General features: G+C 38.9%; 1 long non-coding RNA gene across 1 annotated transcript in view; it reads right to left on the bottom strand.

Moving 5' to 3' along the window:
* Positions 1-20,085, bottom strand: part of LOC121279778 — a 92,502-nt gene extending 72,417 nt beyond the window's left edge. Inside the window, exon 1 of the long non-coding RNA XR_005943494.1 lies at positions 19,952-20,085. This is a non-coding gene — a long non-coding RNA (uncharacterized LOC121279778). The remainder of the gene's footprint in view (positions 1-19,951) is intronic.
* Between the last annotated feature and the right edge of the window lie 529 nt (positions 20,086-20,614).

Genomic DNA, 20,614 nt, shown 5'->3' with positions numbered 1-20,614 from the left:
GTGGCATGAGAGTGCAATTGTTGATAGGTTACCTGGAAGACCACATTATCTGTCAGAGGGGTACATGCTGATAAGGAGGCTAGGTGTTCATTGAGTTGCAACTGTTCTCCCCTTCCATTTGCAGCAGGAAATGGCACAGAAATCCAAAGAGCAGGTAAAGACAGAGAGAGGAGTGCCCAACATAAGGATGCTCACACCTGCATAGGAGGTGGCAGCAGAATTGGCCAGAGAGCAGAGCAGCCAGGCAATCACGATGGCTAAGGAGTGCAATGAGAAGAGTGTGAGGAGCCCTCAAGCTTGGTATTGATCGCTGGGCAGAAAGGAGGTGCACAAAGAGAGCTGGGTAGAGGGATCATGAATAGTGTGAACCTAATTCTGTGTGTTCTCCGACTCAGGTCTGCACATTCCAGGGGGACATCCTGCACCATCATCCCGTAACCCTGCAGTCCACCTTTGGGGATGAGGGCATGGAAGATTCAATAGGCACACCATCACAGTTTTCACATGCTCCCACCACCAGCACAGATACAGTAACTTTGTTGGGGGTGTGATCACGTTTAGAATCGGGGTTACACTCTAGTGAGTTCATGATAGACATGCCTGAGCTGTTTACGGTAGCCGTGACAGCCGAGGGACCTGAAAATTGGAAGATTGTTGGAGGACAGGCCTATGCTGAGCTCCTGGCTGATGGGCCTCTGGTGATGGCCACGTGGAATCTGCTGGAGATGCAGTGACAGGCAGGGGAACATCAGACGGAGGTGCCAGAGACATTATGCAGACATGTGTGGATGATGGAGGAGTCATCCAGGTCATGAGCTCTGCCATGTCTCAGGTGGGTAAACACTTGGCTTTCTCCATGGAGAGGCTGGCGACTGTCATGGAAAATCAGGTTCAACAGGCTCGTCAGTGGATGCTAGATATGCACTCAAACCTGTATGCCATCACTCTGGCCATGGGATCTATGTATGATGGCAAGACAAGAGGAGGGTGAGGCACTTGAAATCCCCCTCCGGTAGTCAAAATGGTGTCATTGTGCACAGAGATGGAGCGCTAGGCTGCCTCTTCTGGGGGCTCCTCTCAAAGCACTCAGCAGGTCAGCAGCCATTCCTTAGTTCTTCTGCTAGTGACCTTGCACCCGTGCAGGAGCCCCTCAGCATGCTGGGACCCTCAAGGCCTTGGTCAACCAGAGGATAACCTCCAAGGTCATATCCGGCAACAGGACATTGTACTCAGCAGCTTCCTTCTACCACAGCTGTAGATGGCACACAGGATCTTTACAGCGCAGAACAGGGGTCACACCACGTCATAGTGACCATAAGCGTAAACGTAAGAGCTTATAGTCACACAAAGGTGGCACAGGTGTCCCAACATTAGATTGCAGTATATATTAGTGTTTGATTCCAGTCTTGTTCATTTTATTCATATATGGTGGTTGACAGTGAGACTTGGTTAGCAAGGGAATCACTTGCATGATAAGTGGCAATCATGTACGGGTGAAGAGGAAGTATTGACATTTCAGTGATTGGGGTGGTAAGGACTGAGTGGCTTATCTGCATTCATCAGTGATTTGATATCAGTGGGTATGCATGGGTCACGCACGTGTACAGCCTGGAGCCAATTGGTTTTCAAAGGCATCATGCTTTCTGAAACCTGTTCAGAATGAGCGATTCATGGGCCTCCCTCGTGTGCCTCTCCCTGGCCCTTGGCATTTGGTGTCGAAACCCCAATATGCAAGTCTTCGGCTCTGACCCATCCTCCCCATCATCCTCACCTGATGAGGAATGTGACTCCTCTATGTCTGTGGCTGGCAAGTCCTCTCCTCTCTGCTGCGCGAGACTGCGCAGGGCACAACGGGAGACTATAATCCTTGAGACCTTCTGAGGCACATTTTGGAGAGCTCCACGAGTAGCCCAGGCAGGGGAACCTCATTTTCAACAGACCAATGGTCTCTTTAATTATAGCCCTTGTGGAACCATGGGATTCATTGTAGTGCTCCATGGCTGGAGTTTGAAGGTTTCTGGCTGGTGTCATCAATCAGGTGTTGAGTGGATAGCCCCCGTCACCCAGAATGCAGCCCTGCAAGCATGCAGGGGCCTCAAACAGCAATGGCACCTAGGAGTTGTGAAAAGCATAAGCATAATTAGCACTCCCAGGGAACCATGCATACACACCTAGAGGATACATCTCCTGTGGTTGTAGTCCAGTTGCATACTGATTGAATAGGATCCCTTTCTGTTTGTGGAGGTTGCATGCTGGCCTGAGGGAGCCAATTGCCACACGCGTGCAGTCAGTAACCTTCTGCACCTGTGGGAAACCTGTGAAGGCATTAACCCCATTTATCTTGTGGCCTGGCTCTCTGGGTCTATACCAAAGTGCACAAACCTGCCGGCCCTTTTAAATAGTGCATTGGTGATCTCTCTGATGCAGTAATGCGTGACTGTCTGTGAGATGCCACACATGGACCTGTGGATCCCTCCAAGGAGCTGTTGATGTAGAAGTTCAATGCCTTAGTGACTTTTAAAATTACTAGCACTGATTTCCCTCTCAATCCAAGGGGCCGAGGTCAACTTGGAGAGCACAGGTCAATGACTGCCTCTCTAAAAATCCTCAGCCATTGTTGACATTGCCCCTCAGTCATCTATACGTAGTTGAGACAGGTGAAGTAGACTCTTGGATGCACCAATGCTTCTTGTTTTGCTGGTGCCTGGCTGCCTCCACCCTGACCAGCTCCAGCATCTGGTGCCATCCCTCGTTGGCCTTCTGGCCGCCTGTACGGGACCCAAAGCCATACATCCTCTGCACCATTCCTCCTTCACCCGAGGCTCCAGGAACACTAGATGGACGAGACCCACTTTGCCTCCAGAAATTGAGCAGAGGGCAGAGGGCAGAAGGCAGGGAAACATGTGTACTCCACTGGTGACCTGGCCTTCAGCTGAAACCGTGCACCTGTGGACGAATGGCACTTACCCTGGTCTCTTCAACCACTGCATGGTCTTCTTCGATCACAACCTCGTCTTGCTCTCAGTGACCCCCAATCTTCCCTCAGTCACCCTCAAACCGGCCCCATAATGCTTCTCAGCCTCCCCTCCTCTCTTCCAGGAAACTCTTTCATTAATGACAGTCAGCTCCAATTCGCTCAGCTTCAACCTCAAAGACAGGATCACCTGCTCTACACCAGCTTTACCGGTTGCAAAAATGAAGGTCCATGTTTAGCGTGCACTTAATGACAGTGGTAGCATTTAAACACAACATCCTGTTTAATGAGTAATTATTGCATACAAATCCATTAAATTAGCTTCCTGCCACGTGCCACTGACATTGCTGTCCCACTTCCACCCTGCTGCCAGGCCAACCTGCTGCCAATATCAGGAATCTGAAACTTTGTTTACCGCCCTATTCAACAACCACCCAACACCCCCCCACCCCCACCCTCCACCTCTTTCCCCACTCTCTCAGCCAGCATTAAATTCTGCTCTACTTATCCATTATCTGGGCTCTCTATCTCCTGCTGCTCAGCTTCTTTCCTAACCAAGGCAATAATTTCCATTTCAATTCCTGGAGCTTCAACTTTAGTTAACAGTCTCTTACGGGGGACTTTATCAAATACCTTCTGGAAATTCATACAAATAACATTCATAGACATTCCCTTGGCCACTACTTCAGTCAGCTCCAAAAAAAAAATCATTAGACATGACCCACTCTTTACGAATCCACGTTGGCTGAAGATTTCCAAGCTGCTCAGTCACTCTACCCTTAATTATTGACTAGTTGTTTTTTGATGTTAAGCTAACTGATCTATAATGCTCTTCATTTCCCCCTCTCATCTTTTTAGATAGCAGTGACATGCACAATTTTCCAATCTAAAGGAACAAATTGAAAGGACTTTGGAAGATTTTAGTTAGGGTATCTGCAATGTTCTCACCTACTTCCTTTAAAACTCTGGGATGGAAACCATCTGGTCCTGAGAATTTGCACTCTTTAGTGCCATTATTTTCTTCATTACTGTTAGTTGCTTATGTTAACTTTGTCGAGTCCCACATCCCTGATTCAATATTAGTTTCCTTGTGATTTCCAGCATGCTACCCTCTTTCTCAACTGTAAACACTGACACAAAGTAAATATTCAACATATCCCCCATTTTCTTATTTTCTTTCACAATATCATCAGTTTTAAATGCCCGAATTGGTCCTGATCACCCCTATTTATCTGAAATTGTAAAAAAAGTGTGAATTTGATATCCCTTGCAAGTTTCTTTTCATTTTGTAGCTGACTGTTTTGCCACCCTTTATTGTTGCGTATGTCTCGCAGTCACCAGGATCTGTGCTTACTTTTTATGTTTGCATGCTTAACTGAAATTTCCAATGGCTAATATTAAATCCAAAAATTACACATTTCACAATAGTTTTTTTTGGCAAATGGAATTGTCTTTCATGTCTATGAAAGTTTTGACTATTAGATCTTAATCTCTCCTAAAGTCCCCGGCTTGGACTTAAGAAGATGAGAGGGAGGGAAAAATGAAGAGTAGAAGGGAAGAAAGAAGGGTGCCATGCAGAGAGGAAGGAAGGGTAGAAAGCAGGTAAAGGAGAAGGGAGGGAGGGACAGTGCCTGATAAATTTGTCAATATTGAATTGGACGATTCTTCAATGTTCACTTTCTAATTGGTGAGGGAAGCAGAGCTCTGCAAGAATAGACATGTAGTACTAATGGTACTAAAAACAGCAAAAGAATAAATCACCACATTGCCTGTTTTTGACGTTCACAATTGAGGGTGTAATGTAGGCCAAGACACTGAGAATTTGCTACTCTTATTTGATTAGCAGTATGAGATCTTTTACATCTACTTTTTACCTGAGCAAGCCCAGAGCACTTCTTTTGATGTCTAAACTGACATATGACAATTCTGACAATGCAGGACTCCATCCCTGTTACGCCAAACTATAAACCTAGGTTAGTTGTAGTGGGACTAAAACCTATAACCTTCTGACTCAAAGACAAGCTGACATTGCCAGGCCAGATATGGCTACCAGGCTCAGGCAGAACACATTTATTTGCATTTAAAGATTTACAATTCTGACAATCGGTTAAAAAACTGTCCTTTTAAAATTACATGGAAAAGAATGTGTTAAAAAATGATGCCAATGTGCAACATTAAAATATTGTACCTCAGAATCTTTGTCTATTTTTAAAATATTTCTGTATTTCTGCTCGATATACTAAGGAATACGTAGTAACGTGCCCCTTTTCCAACCGTGGTGATTAGCCAGTAAATAATGAGTAAAATTTTGCAATGTTTCTCTTTCTCTGACAACTGTTTCAACCATAATCTAATTTCCCTGAAGTCACATATCATTCTTTCTCAAACTTATCAAAGTTGCTACTAGCATCAGCATCGGCTGCTTCTATCATCAGCTCACAATGCCCCCTTCCTTTTACCTAGAATGCTCATTGGAATGACCGATAAGCATTGCTTACATCAACTGTTTTAAAATGATTTGTAACAGGGTTGTGCTGACCACCATGCATTGTTACACAGACTATTTGGAGGCTATTACTTGAAGGAAACAATAAGTATGAAAATTATTGTCAGGACTTCATGGCAAATAGACAGTAATACATTTGGTGGGGCACTACCTCCCTTATAGTTTGTACTGTTGAAACATGGTACTGAAAAGGAGGGCTCAGTTGGGGCTCAGATCACAGTGAGCAAATTAAATGTGTATACATTTCTAATTTACAAGTCACTTATTTACAGAGAATCACATTGTGCAGAAGAGGCCCTTCGGCCCATCGAGTCTGCACCAAGAGAGGAACGTGACGTCTGCACATGAGAAATGCCTGATCTATCTACCTAATCCCATTTACCAGCAATTGGCCCATAGCTTTGAATGTTATGATATGCCAAGTGCTCATCCAGGTACTTTTTAAAGGATGTGAGGCAACCCGCCTTCACCACCCTCCCAGGCAGTGCATTCCAGACCGTCACCACTCTCTTGGTAAAAAAGATTTTCCTCTTTTCTCCCCTAAACCTCCTGCCCCTCACCTTGAACTTGTGTCCCCTCGTGACTGACCCTTCAACTAAGGGGAACAGCTGCTCCCTATCCACCCTGTCCATGCCCCTCAATCTTGTACACCTCGATCAGGTTGCCCCTCAATCTTCTCTGCTCCAACAAAAACAACCCAAGTCTATCCAATCTCTCTTCATATCTTAAATGTTTCATCCCAGGCAACATCCTGGTGGATCTCCTCTGCGTCCCCTCCAGTGCAATCACATCCTTCCTATAATGTGGCAACCAGAACTGCACACAGTACTCCAGCTGTGGCCTCACCAAGGTTCTATACAACTCCAACATGACTTTCCTACTTTTGTAATCTATGCCTCAAATGATAAAGGCAAGTGTCCCATATGCCTTTTTCACCACCCGACTAACATGCCTCTCTGCCCTCAGAGATCTATGGACACGCACACACCAAGGTCCCTTTGTTCCTCAGGACTTCCTAGTGTCATGCCGTTCATTGAATATTTCCTTGTCAAATTACTCCTTCCAAAGTGTATCACCTCTCACTTTTCAGGGTTAAATTCCATTTGCCACTTATCAGCCCATTTGACCATCCTGTCTATATCTTCCTGTAGCCCAAGACACTCAACCTCGCTGTTAACTGCCCAGCCAAAAAATATTTAGAACATAATATTTAGACTACGGTTCTATTTCATTTGATTTGGTCAATTTTATTTAACCTTCATAGAAATAGTGACTCCTGTTGTAATACACAAAAGAACACACATGAAACTTCCATTAACTTACATGTGCTCCTTCTGCCTATCCAATGGGCTTCAGTAGAAATGGCCATGTAACTTTTATATAATTTATGGTAGTGTATTGGGTTTTTTTCTAGACTAGTAATTCAGAGAACTAGGTTAATAATGTGTAGAATCAGATCAAATCCCACCACAGCAGATTCAGAATTTGAATTCAGTTTAAAAGAATAATCTGAAATAAAAAGCTGGTATAGTATCAGTAAAGATGACTACCAAGCTGTTGAATTGTCATAAAAATGAGATAAACAATAGTATCAATGATTTTAAAAGTGTGTACTTTTTGTACTTTTCCTCAAAGTAAGGATGAATTACATATTCAAATTGTATATTGTATCACTTTTCTTGCATTTCACCTCTTCTGACAAGTAATCTTTGTAAATGACCTGGAGTATAAGAAATTATTTTATTTCAAAAATGTAAATGATTAAAAGGTGTGCATTGATTGCAAAATGGCTTTGGCAACACCTCAGAGAACAAATAGTCTTTGCATTAATATTAAAGCTGTTTTATGTGTACATAATATAAATGCTGGAGTAAAAACATAGGAGAGCAAGGCTATCTATCACTTACAGTAGGCCTATTTGCAGTCTTCACATTGAGGTAGGGCACTGAATTTTCTAATGATTTGTTCATAAGCAGCAGTATTTCGTGACCCAGCAGTGAAGAATGGAAAACCTCCTGCTATGAGCTGAATGGAGCCCTTTAGTAGGCTCCTTGAAGAGCTCATTTTCGCATTACTCAGGCTTCATTATGCTGAATCAATATTCGTTTAGTCACTGGGGTTATTGACATATTTTAAAATAAAAGTATACCCTTCAGCTATTGCACTCATTACAGGTAATTTGTCTTGTCAGGGAGCAGGGAATATTATCCCAGTCTTTCAAGGGCTGACAGCCCATGGAAATACCTCCCCATGGTTACAACTGTAAATAATTTTTTGGTAAAATATTGAAAAATCAATGACTGTTTCCTGCAATCTGTCACAAACAAATCAATCATAATCTGCACAGCCAGGGAGTGTGATATAGGGAGGGAAAAGAGCAGATGCAATCTTCCAGTGAAATCTCTCATTTCAAAATCACTTCACATAATGGTGTCATCATTTAAACACTTAACAGTCACTGCAACTGCAGTTCATAGCATTGAATGAGAAAACCATGAGTCAGAGAAAAACCATCAATGTTATATAAACAAACATTTAATTTAAATGGTTTCTGCATTTGCCAGTTGTATAAGTGAGGCCAACTATCTGTCAATACTACATAACAGTTTTTTTTCCCTGCTAATCAATTATGTATGCCTCACATGAAGCACATGAGCAATTTCACTGTAAATTAACTCCTGCAGGAACTTAAAGCCTTTGATATGCATAGGTTTATAAAAGTAAGAATTCTACTTAACTGTTTTCTAGGTACAATGAATACAACTATTTTCATATTCTATTCTTCACAAAATAAAAAAAATATCTGTAGTGCATGCGTGGCACATCAATTTAATCTGATAAGTAATGAATATATGAATTCACAATAGCGCTCTATACATGGTTGCATGTATCTATGTACCGTATAATAATCCAGTGCATTGTGAATAGAACACAAATGACTGTCTTTCACCGAGAGTCACAGGTTTCAATACCCAAAGGAGGAAAATGATGAAAAAGCCTCTGTCTTTTGCCTTGGGGCAAATGTATTGGACTGGTGACTATTATCCAGCTACCTAAAGTACTAAAGGTTGTGTGAACAGCATGGTACAGAATATTATGATAGATACTGCATAGCGCACAGTCTGCTCTGACATGGATTAAGGGGTTTCACAACAGAGTTGTTTTTTTCTATTGGGGATTTTATTTCCTCCAAATCTCCCTTCCTGTTTTCCACACTATCTGAAAATCTAAAGTAAAAATGTTTTGACTGGATGAAAACAAATACCAAAGAACTCATAGGTAGTCATAATTATTCCACCCTAATATTACTCAGAATTAGTGACATTCCAGTATTTAATCAGATAAACAATGCTGTCAGTTATTTAATATTAAGTTAAAATACCATTATCCTGTAAAGAATTTAAAAACACTGTAAACATCCTTCAGATCACAACTGTAATAAGGTACACAACTGTAGAATTGTAATGAAGATACCGGCAATGTGTGTGTGCGGAAAGAGAAAGAGGGAAAAGGAGGGAGAATTTAAGTCATTGCAAACTGAAATAATGTAACTGTCTCAAGGGATGCTGACCATATATTCTCAGCAACATAGTGAGTTTCAGTCAATCTCAGAAACAGAAACAAAAGTCAATTGTATCTGACTTGTTCATAGTTTCTTTCAAACTAGCTAAATAAAATTCCATTTTACAATAATAGAGTTGACTAATTTGCTAAAGGGCCACAATGGCCCAGTTTTTGCTGTAGTAATGATGCCGAAACTGTCAGTGTGCACTGTTATTACTCCTCTGAAACTAACACCAACTTCTGAAGTCCACACATGCGCAGTTAAATATGGAAATCCAGAAGTTGCTGTCAGTAGCTTTACACTTCCCATTAGAGTATGCTGCTGAAGTCTCCCCAGACTGCAGTTACGTAGAAATCACTGAACTGTTAAGAACCTTGCCCTTTAACATTCATAATCTTGCTGTAAAAACCCTTGAAAATGCTGCATCTTGTTGAGTGAGATATGATTGGGCTCCTAACAACACACTAATTTCATAATTACTTCTGAACAACCTCAACAGTTCTGAAAAATTACTTTCATGATTGTAGAATGGCAAATTTGTCTGTTACGATATAAAAAAGTAAAAAATACTGTTCTTAAAGTTTATGATATTTCAGCTTATTTAATGCCATGCATATGTTTCAATCATTTATTTCACTTTGTGTAATTTTAATTTAAAGTGTAAACCTCAGTGCATTTTACTTCCTGGTTTGCTGCCTGCGAGAATATTTCAACTTGATTGACCACTTACCTTTCTTGATGACGTCACTGTTGCTGGATGCCTGGAGATCCTCTTGGCTTGGCACCCGATTCAAATAAATGTTGGAAAAGATGAAATCTACAGTACATAGGTAACTAGATCTTTGTAAATAACTTTCTTTAATGCCAGCAGCAAACACCATCACTTCCTCCCCTCACCGATTATAAAATCCAGGACTTTACTTTGGATATCTTCCATTATTGTTACAGTTGTAGCTATTGTGAAAGTCATTTCAATTGGTGAGGTAGCACCTTGGAGCTTACATTAGGGAGGAAATGAGCAATCTGGGGTGCCTCTGGGACTGAAATAGCAGTCTTGGTGTTCTGTGGGAGGAAAGCAGCAGTTAAAGCAATTCTGGAGATCTCAAGGAGGGAACTTTATGGACATTGAACAGAAATAGCTACTGAAAGGCTAGTGTCAATGTTGTGGCTACTGAAATAGGTTATTTTAATGGTCAACAGGCCATGCTCATGTATAAATTCAGTGTACAACATTGTACTAATAGTTGAAAAACAAAACAAGGGAAAATGTTGGTGGTTTAGTGGAATAGGATAAGCATGCTGTCCTTTTCCCCATAGCATGTAGGATCATATCCACGGGATAAACATGTCTCTTCCGATTCTAATATTGGATTTATTTTCAGTGGGTAAGGAATCATGGCAAGAAATTGTCTCTGAAATCCACAATCCCAAACAGACATGGCTGGTGTGGAAAATGGAAATATTCTATTCCAGAAGAGATAATTAGGATTAGAGGGTGCCTTACTTTGCAGTTGTCTATGCTACAACTGATCTGAGTAGTTGGTGTCAATACAGTGAGCCTGAATTGGAAAAGTTTTCTAATTAAGGAATTAAAATAAACTGTTTGGGGATCTAAATACACTATAAATGTTTAACCGTTTAATAAGCAACTTAGGTATCATAATTTGGTCAGTCTAATTCAAATTGTTAAACTGAACAGATACATGCATCTTACACTTTGAGGATTATATGCAATGATCTGCAATCAGAAAATAGTATTATAACAGCAGCATTGTATTCTGCAAATTTTTGCACTATTCTATACATTTATAAATTTTACAATAAAGTAAATGATCATGTGACTCACCAAAAGTCCAAATGTTTTCCAGCAGTTAACACATCATAATGGCACTTTTCCAATAGCTACTTTTCTTTCATTTAAACTAATAAAAACCTGAATCTAATCTCATGAGTCAATCCAGTCAGAAAAGTACTTTGCTTAATTAAAAAAAGTCGTTAGGAGACTTGCGTTCAGCCTGTAAAATGTTCTGGAGGCATGGATTTCATGTTTTTTATATACTGCAGCAATTATTAATTGGCATCTTACATTCCATGTATAAATTCTGCTTTTACAATAACGGCCACTCGGCTGATGAAACAGGATAATTTTCTTTTGAATTTCATCAAAAATAATGTCAATAGCAATACACAGGTGAGATTATTGCACAGAAACGTAACAAATCTGTGACAGATGTTAGATGTAATACACTTAAAAAGGTATATGTTACAAAGTGCATCTATAAAGCATTATTGAAAAGAGAATTACATTTAATAACTGAACTTAATTGGAATGGAGCAGACAGAAATAGTGCCAAAGACAATATTGATGCTTACCTGGATAGTTTAGCTTTCCAGGTGCATTAAAGTACATGGAATTGGCTTAAATTAAAATAAGCTATCTGGCTGAGTATCATAATATAATTGATGGCACAACTTTCGCAATTCAGGTCCCATCTTTTGTATTGCATTACTGGTAATGATATATGTAGCATCTTTGGCCAAACGTGTTTGATTTCTACCATCCATACAACACAATATATATTTGCAGCTTTTAAATATTTAAATGAAAACATAAAAACATGTGAATTAAATTTATGAATAGCAATTACTGTTGAAAATAACAGCACATTACAAGTTTTCCTGCAACTTTGTTGTAAATTGTTTAACATGGTTTTCTCTTCAGCAATGTAAATATTTCCCGCCATGCCAAATCATAGAATTTTTGTTATTTTGAAAAGCTTCTCTAAATGCCAATTCTCACTGCAAGGCCTGAGAATATGACTTAGCCATTAAATTCAAGCGTGACTTAGCTTAGACATATCCAATATACTTCAGATACATTGCACCCATTCGGCACCTGGAGAGATCTATGGCGATATATATTGTTCATTTACTTTTGAACTCAAAGATGAGGGATGTTAATGCTGATGATAAAGCATTCATTATCAGCATTGAATACTTGCAGATCAAGAATAGCACAGCCAGATGCAGAGTGAAATTCTCTCCAATATGCCCCATCATTCCTCAACCCCAAAACGTCCATCCTATCAGTCTGAGCTGTATTTAAACCCAGGACAAAAACAGAATTACCTGGAAAAACTCAGCAGGTCTGGCAGCATCGGCGGAGAAGAAAAGAGTTGACGTTTCGTGTCCTCATGACCCTTCGACAGAACTTGAGTTCGAGTCCAAGAAAGAGTTGAAATATAAGCTGGTTTAACCAGCTTATATTTCAACTCTTTCTTGGACTCGAACTCAAGTTCTGTCGAAGGGTCATGAGGACACGAAACGTCAACTCTTTTCTTCTCCGCCGATGCTGCCAGACCTGCTGAGTTTTTCCAGGTAATTCTGTTTTTGTTTTGGATTTCCAGCATCCGCAGTTTTTTTGTTTTTAAACCCAGGTCCTGGAGGCCCAGAGGTGAAATGCCAGCATCTAACCCACTGCTGTATTTACCTACAAGACAACAGGGACCATGCTTCCAAAGTAACTGAGAGCTAGTAAGCATTTTGGGAAATCCTGAACCAGAGTAAGATGCTAAATAAATTCAAATTCTTTCTTTCTCATTTAGCAATTTAAAGTGTATTTGTGGAAGTGGTACTCACTATTCCAAGCAACTGAAGCATTCTATGATATTAAATTCTTGGCTAAGTTACATCTGGAAAGGATTTTACAGCAGGAGAAGTGGTAAGGAGAAAGAAAACAATGCGACAATGCAAAACTTCTCAATTGCATACAATATTTAAAATCTGGCGTACTTCATGAAGCATATGCTATTGTAATTATTTAAAACTGTCACACTGGATTTCTAAATGTGAATAACATTGACAAAATAAAAACGTGCAAGATCAAAAAGAAATACGACAATGGGACAAAACACAGCAATACGCAAAACTTTATAAATAGCAAAGTCTTTATTTGTGAACATTAGCTTTTCAACAGTTGCAAGGCTTTTAGCATTATAATTTGTACTGCAAATAAAAAAACCCTTAAAACTATTGAAAAAAGTTAAAAATTACTTTTAAAATAGGAATGCATGGCACACTATGCCACAGCAGTATTTGAATCTATTAAAGCTAGTGAAAGCATTCTAAAGCATTTTTGAATCACTGAGTTGACAGATTAGCATTTTAATGGATGGTCAGATAGTTCCCGTCATATCCATTTTTCTTAAGAAAAAAAGTTTGATAAGAGGACGTCATGTATAAATGTTGTGAAACACAAATTTAAAAAAACTTTCCGAAGTATCGAGATGCCAAATAAGTCTTCATCAGTTAATAGACGGATACTTGAACATTGAATAACTGTTACAAATTTCAAAGTAATTCATTTTTAAACTTTATTGCAACAATAGGTTTTCAAAATATTGCAGCAAAAATTAAGCTTGTAATATTCCTACCTTTATAATTCATAGTAAAAACAGCTATGCATGTTCTTAAAAACAATAATCATAAACCCCTGGTAGAATTGAATTCCAAGATCACATACATTATTATAAATCATAATCACTTAAATAAATGTAAATACACACCGCATCATCATAATACAACGTTGCTGTTATTTGTGAATATATTTTTACTTTGGGTACATGGTTGTTTCATGACATCTTAAAAGACTGGCAAGAAAACGCATACTGTTAATATTGATTAATACAATTAAGTAACACACCCCAAGTGTTGTATGGTCAATTAAAATGAAGCACTTATAGCCCCAAGTACCCATTAATCTAAATATTCATGCAACTTTTCATTGAATGATTTATTACAAATATAGTAATACATAATATGCATTAGTCCAATTGCTAGAGTATACAATGTCTAAATAAATTGGCTTAGTACATTAGTTTTCATGAGATCTGCTTGCTCCCAACAAGTAAATGGTTGCAATGTTGAAGAAGCATGGCTCTGATGCTCCAAATGTCCAATTATAGTTAACAAACAATGTTATACTATGCATTTAATTCAGTAATCCTGCTTTCAAACCAATAAATAATTTTTTTATTGTTAATTTTTTAAAACCAATATAATAAAATGGCAGGTAAAGTAAATGCATCAAGTTGAAGCAGAGTCTCCAATTGTTTTGCAACTCCAATACTTTTCCTAAAATTCTAATAGAGTTACTCCAGACATGCCCTGTTACTAAAATAGCCTTGCAAGAAAGAAAATCCTACTCGAGCTAATATGCACAAATTTTTAAAACAAAAAAATTTCGAAGAAACGTTTGGCAGATCCCATCCCCCAATAACTCAAAGAGGGTAGTTAAGGGAAGCTAATCAATGTATATAAAGCATTAAATGGTACCGATAAACTGAACCCTGAAAATTACTTTAAAAAATTCACGCAGATAGGGCGAAAAGGCACACAATTTAATGGAAAATGAATACAACAGATATTAGTTTTTTTCCCCCCATACAAAAGGTGATAAATATTTGGAATAATATACAGGGAAGGTAATAGCATCAAAATGTGGAACATTCCAATTGGAATTTCTGCTGTGTTGGGTGAGCTAGGAATGAGTTGCAATGGACCATTGAGACTTTTCTCATTTGTTAATTTTGTATTATTTCCTTAAATTCAAAATAATGGTCAGTTCACAATAGTTAAACAACAGTAATCCCATATAGTTCAGATGACATCACGTACTACAAGATTGGAACTCCAACAGTTTATAACGATCACCCTTTAAGACCTGGTGTTATTCCAGTAAATCTGTACCCCTTCTAAAGTCAATATATATTTCCTGTGGTTCAATGTCCAAATCTAAGCACAGTTATCCAGCAGGGGTCTGACCAAGGCTTTGTACAATTGAAGCATCACTTCTCACTTTTGTATTCCAATTCTCTTGAGATAAAGCCCAACATTTCCTTAATCTTGTTGAGCATTTTTTATACCTGCACACTAACGTGTTAGTAATTTAGGTACATGGGCACACAAATCTCTTTGTTCCTCCACAGCTCCCAATCTCTCACCATTAAGAAAATATTTTGTTTGGCCTTCCTCAGATCCAAAGTGAAAAACTTCACCCTTTGCCACATTAAACTCTACTTTCACAGTTTTCCCCACTCACTTTGTCCTCTACAATCGCAAATGTGCAAGGAATCAAACTAAATTAGCACTAGGTGATAAGTTAATGCAATATAACCAGGAACAGCAAAATACAAATCTACAGAGCCCTTTATAATTCCCGATTGACCATATTTAGAGTACTGAGTTCAGGTGTCTTCACCTGAACAGTCAGTGGGGAACACATCCCCATCAATGACAACAGCCCCACAGCTATTTAAAGCTAATGCTGCGAGGAGTGTTAGTTGGCTGGGGATAAGGCTTCAGCTCCAGACTCAGATGGAAGTCCAACTTCAGAGAATGGGTGATCAATCCAATCAATCAGCAGCTCTGAGGTCCCAGCAGCACAAGTGTCAGCAGTGGCCAAGACTTGAACTACAAAAGCAATCCCCAGTTTCCAAGTCCTGGAGGCCAGGAGCAGGTAAGTGCAGGAGCTGTCACAGTGCAGAGGACATGAGAGTTTGCTGGGGGTGGGGGGCTGGTCTTGATGGAGAGGTCAGAAGGGAGGGAGCATCTGTGGGCAGATTTTGGGGGGCCATGGGGCACCCAAATTGGAAAGGGTTGATGGGGGGCCAGTGCCACCACCGCACCATCCCACCCCACCCCCTCCCCCAAGGACCAAGCAGAGTGAGCTGCTGAACTCTTCCCACCAGCCTCAACATTGAGGCTTAGATGGCCAATATTTGGCGCCTTAAGGGTCTCAATTGGGGTGAGGGAGGGTGGGCTGCCCTAGACCTCAACCACCTCATGTAAAATTGCGGACAGGTTAGGAGTGGCCACTCAGGGAATTTTATGGGCCATCCACCTGTAAACCTGCTGGCATGGAACCATAAATTTCTGCCCTCAAAGTTATACTGGTGATGAGAAGGTACAGGAAGAACAGCAAGATTGATTCCAAGAGTAAAAGGAATGACCTATCAGGAAACATGAGGCTGTAAAACAATGTAATTTAATGAGGAGACCACAAAAAAACATGTACAACATTAAATGGAATTAAAACCAAATTGTTAGTTTAAAGTGGGACAAGAGGACATATTAAAAAATAAATTGAGAAAATTTGGAGTATCAATAAACACTTCTTCACTCGAGTGATAATATTTGAAATAATGTGCCAAATAAGATAATAGAGGCAAAAACATTCATGCTATTCAAAGTATAATCATAAAAAGCATGATGAACAGATTAACATAGAAAGGGGTGAGACTTAATGAATCAAATGCCCTTTTCTCAATCCTAACTTTTCTGATATTCTTAAAACTGACCAAGCTGTTCTTCAAGTTCCCCAATTATTTTTGTTCACCTTGTTCAACTTGGTGCGCAAATTATAGGGTGATGGCCACCATTTTTATTAGCTACATTCTGGAATTTACCTATAACAAATTAGGCTTTCTAAAGGATCACATGCTTACAAAAGGCAAAAAAGATGAGTATGCTAAAGAACCAATCAGTTATGGGTTCCAAAGCAAGGCAGAGACATCTTTGTGTCAAATTTTATCACAAATTGTAGGAAACAATTCATTGCACTTCTACCTTCCGTTTCCTTGTACAATACTGAAATACACCACAAGTCTGATATTCAGCTTTGTTTGATATGCTGTAAATTATATGTAATGATCTATTTTCTTACAAAAAGGGAATGTCAAAATTTGGCAAGCTGTTTATGCTTTCATTACAGCATAGGATAATATACACAAACTATCATTTCAAGATTATGGAGAAACCTGAAAACAGAATTATCATTTAGCAGAACTGGATAAAAAAGACTTAAAATGTACTTTGTGCTTTGAACAGATTGTAAAAATCTGTGGTAATTTGACTTTTATTACAGTAGGTCTTTTAGTCATTGTTATTCATATTTAATAGATACATTGATAATGACAATTGCAAAAGTCACCTATAACTTTGTGGTGGCATTCATTCCGAGGCTATAACTTAATACTTAAAACCAAGTTTTTAATCTTTCGTTTATACCATAAAATACAAAGTTTCTATAGTATTGCGCAATGTAGCAATGTTCAAAAGTTCAACATAACTTTGGCTGTACAAGAATAAATAGATTCAAGGTATATTCAGACTATTTTGATATTTCTATTCTGTTCTAAGAATATGATCCATCTCAAAACTGCACAAATGTAATGTGATGTAACAAATGTAGAGTATTTTTTTAAACATAGAATAAACTAACCAAGCACTAACAAACAGAAAATAAATTAAATTTCAGGGATATCTGATTAATATGGAGTCAAAAAAATTGCATATAGGTACTTCTAATCTTTAAAAGTAAAACATTTCATATGCCAATCCTTAGATTTTGATACTGTAAACTTGCCAAAATTGGTTTCAGTGGGGCAGCCTTACCTCTTCTTCTAACATAAAACCAACTTTTGTAAGCGCATCTTAGAAATATTTTTTGTTTGGCTGAAAGGATAAAAAAAAACTCAAACAAGTATGTCCATAACAAATTTCTGAGTATTTATTTTTTAAAATGCTAGTCATTTTTTATGTTTTTACATAGTTTTGGTTAAATTATTTTGAACTTATTTCTCCTCAAGTTTCTTGACATTGTCTTCTACATTTCAGGTACTAGAGCAGGGTGTGCAAGGCCTGAAACCAGTTTACAGATTGATATAGAGCATTTAATCTTTATATGCAGGACTGCCGTACCCAGCTGAGAACTGATGAAGCTCAAACAGTGGCAGGCAAATGCGACTGACAGGCATAACTATCATTTGAACCTACAACTATTCTTTTGTGAGACAAGCATTCTACTACCTGTGATAGGTTAATAGCTACTTCTACCAACACAGAGATGCCCGATCACTGTTTTTCTTTGTTACGGAATTTCTAGTTATAAATTTAACGATGCAATTTACACAAGCAAATGCAGGTTTAAATATAATTGGGAGAGAAAGTTATAATCAGTAAACTTTTCCATAAATCTAGGACTTGTATTTGAAGTTTTTAACAATAACTAGCACACTGCCATACGCCAAGCATAAACACAAGAAATATAGACACTAGTAAAGTTTACAATTCTAATTAGAAAACCATGTGATAAGTGTTGCAATAATATTTGCTTGTTTTACAACTTCTCATTATACAACTTTCTAAAATAAATGTTACAGCAATACAAAAATGACTCAAATGTCTAGTACATTTAGTCTTACTTTTAATAGTGATTTCTTCTCCTGAATCCATTTGAATGTCAAAGACGCTTTCAAAATTCGTGAAATTTCAAGACAAGAGACACTGTCTGGGTGCAGCATTTCATTGCTCATTTGCATAACAATGTCATTTCCAGCCTAAGGAATTGATTGCACTTCTATAGTAATTAATGAGTCATATTGCTTCACACAGATTGTGACTTTGAACATGTATAGAAGTAACATTAATTTTGTTCAGTAATTCTATATATACATACTAAGCCAAATATTATATATGGAAATTCATTTGCCCAATAATCAAACTTGGGTCACCATAGAATAAAATAGGTCAATAAATTATGATACATTATTGATTACTCCCAATTTTAATTGTTGTTTTATTTCTATCTTGCAAAACCAACCTCACTAGGTGGGACCTGTGTGATAGCCATGCTAAAATTAGGCATTCATTATACCAAAAATCCTTAGTATTTAGGCACTGTATAGGATGGTGATAAAACAAACATGTTTTCAGGACTGCCATAAATTAACAAGTGAATATATACATGTTACTACCCATTTTCAGGATCAATGGCAAAATAACAATTCATATTTATAATTAAAAGATTGTATCCTGAAAATGGCATTAGGTTACCACACATGTTTGAAAGGTTCGTTTTCAAAGATAAAATGTGTTTCATCAATATGGCAAGTACAAATTTTAATTTGTTTTTGATTATGTATTTAATTGTTACATTGACAAAACAAATGCAACGAAAACAATCTAAGTAGTATTATTTTGATTTAAAATATTATGCTTGTTCATTAAATCCTTTCAGGAAATATTTTGCCAGTGTAACCGTAATCAACCATAATCAACATTTAACTGATCGAATTGTAGATATTTGCAACGAATTACTTGTGATGTACAGGTTTTGGGAAAGCAACTTATTTTATTTACAAAGTATGCTGATATACTGTCAATTAATCTAAAGGCCAACCAGGGTTCTTCTGATCTTCGCTTTGTTTTCCGAGAGGTACAAAAACCAAGCTGCCCTGTCTTTAAACCTCACACGGCATCGTCTGAAAATTTGGTTGTTAACAAAAAAAGGTGCTGACGACTGCCAGCTTCATCAAAGGAAACCTGCCGATTGCAATCAATTTCAGGTCACGAATTTCAAATCAAGGAGTAAGTTTTCTCTGACGACTGGGCCCCTGAGCATGTGTGTGTGTGTGTGAGAGAGAGAGTGAGTGAGAAAAGAAGCAGCAGCAGCGGCGTCCCAGCTACGGAGCGCTCGGTTACAAGCACGTTCTGCACTATTGACTGCGTTAACTGTGTCGCAAATAAAACTATACTTTGCTTCCAAGGCTGAACATAATTGTTGGCTCTCCTTTTGTTAAGGATCTATACGGGAGTCTGTTGTAACATTTTTACTAACACACCCCATACCCCAAGTGGAGAAAACTTTAAATGTCACTACATTCAGCTTAAAAAAAATACAAATACGATGCAATAAATAATTCGACATTTTTTTTAAAAAAATGACTGTCAATTTTCCAACGTTAAGCAAATGTTAGTTGCAAATACGGACTGGAACAAAAATAAAGTAAGCGGAGGATTTAAATTACTCGGGACCGAAAATGAACACAGCAAGCGATTGACTTACCCCACAGGTCAGACGCTATGCGCCCGCTTTAAAGACGTTAACTAATTCGGAATAGTTCATCTTGTCCCTCTGCGGTGAATGAGAGTTGGAATAAAATCCGCTCCGCCGAGGTCAGCGCTGCCGTCTCCATGGGTGACGGACGGTGCTGAGCTCGCACCGCGCTTCCGGTCGCCCGACTCGCTGCCTTGACAACCGAGCCAGGCGAAGCGGATGTGACGTACGGAATGTCCGCACAGGCTGGGCGGGATTTAAAGTACCATCCACTTTTCCACCTCCCCCCTCAGACCCAAGCGTCAGCAGCAGACACCTCTCCCTGACTGGCTGAAAAACAATGCAAATAAGTAACTGAACTAACCAATCAATGGGAAGAGATGAGTCAATCCCCACCCCCCCCACCGCACTGCACCTCGGTACTTGGAGTTCTCCTTATGTTAAAACGACATCTCCCAGAACAGCTCGCGCCTCACAGGTACTCCTGTCACTCACGCTTCCCTGGAAGTGTTTGGAGGTGCACTGAGAGCAGTGCTACCTGCACAGCGATTAGAGCGGCTCCTTTCGCTTTGCTTTATGTAAAATGCAAGCGCAGGGATGTTTAAAGAATGGAAATAGGAAAGATGGTGATTTTGCAACGTATCATGTGAAAACATCAAACGCAATGAGTCC

This window comes from Carcharodon carcharias, chromosome 7 (genome assembly GCF_017639515.1).
Source record: "Carcharodon carcharias isolate sCarCar2 chromosome 7, sCarCar2.pri, whole genome shotgun sequence".
NCBI lineage: Eukaryota > Metazoa > Chordata > Chondrichthyes > Lamniformes > Lamnidae > Carcharodon > Carcharodon carcharias.
This window is presented reverse-complemented; position numbering and strand designations above follow the sequence as displayed.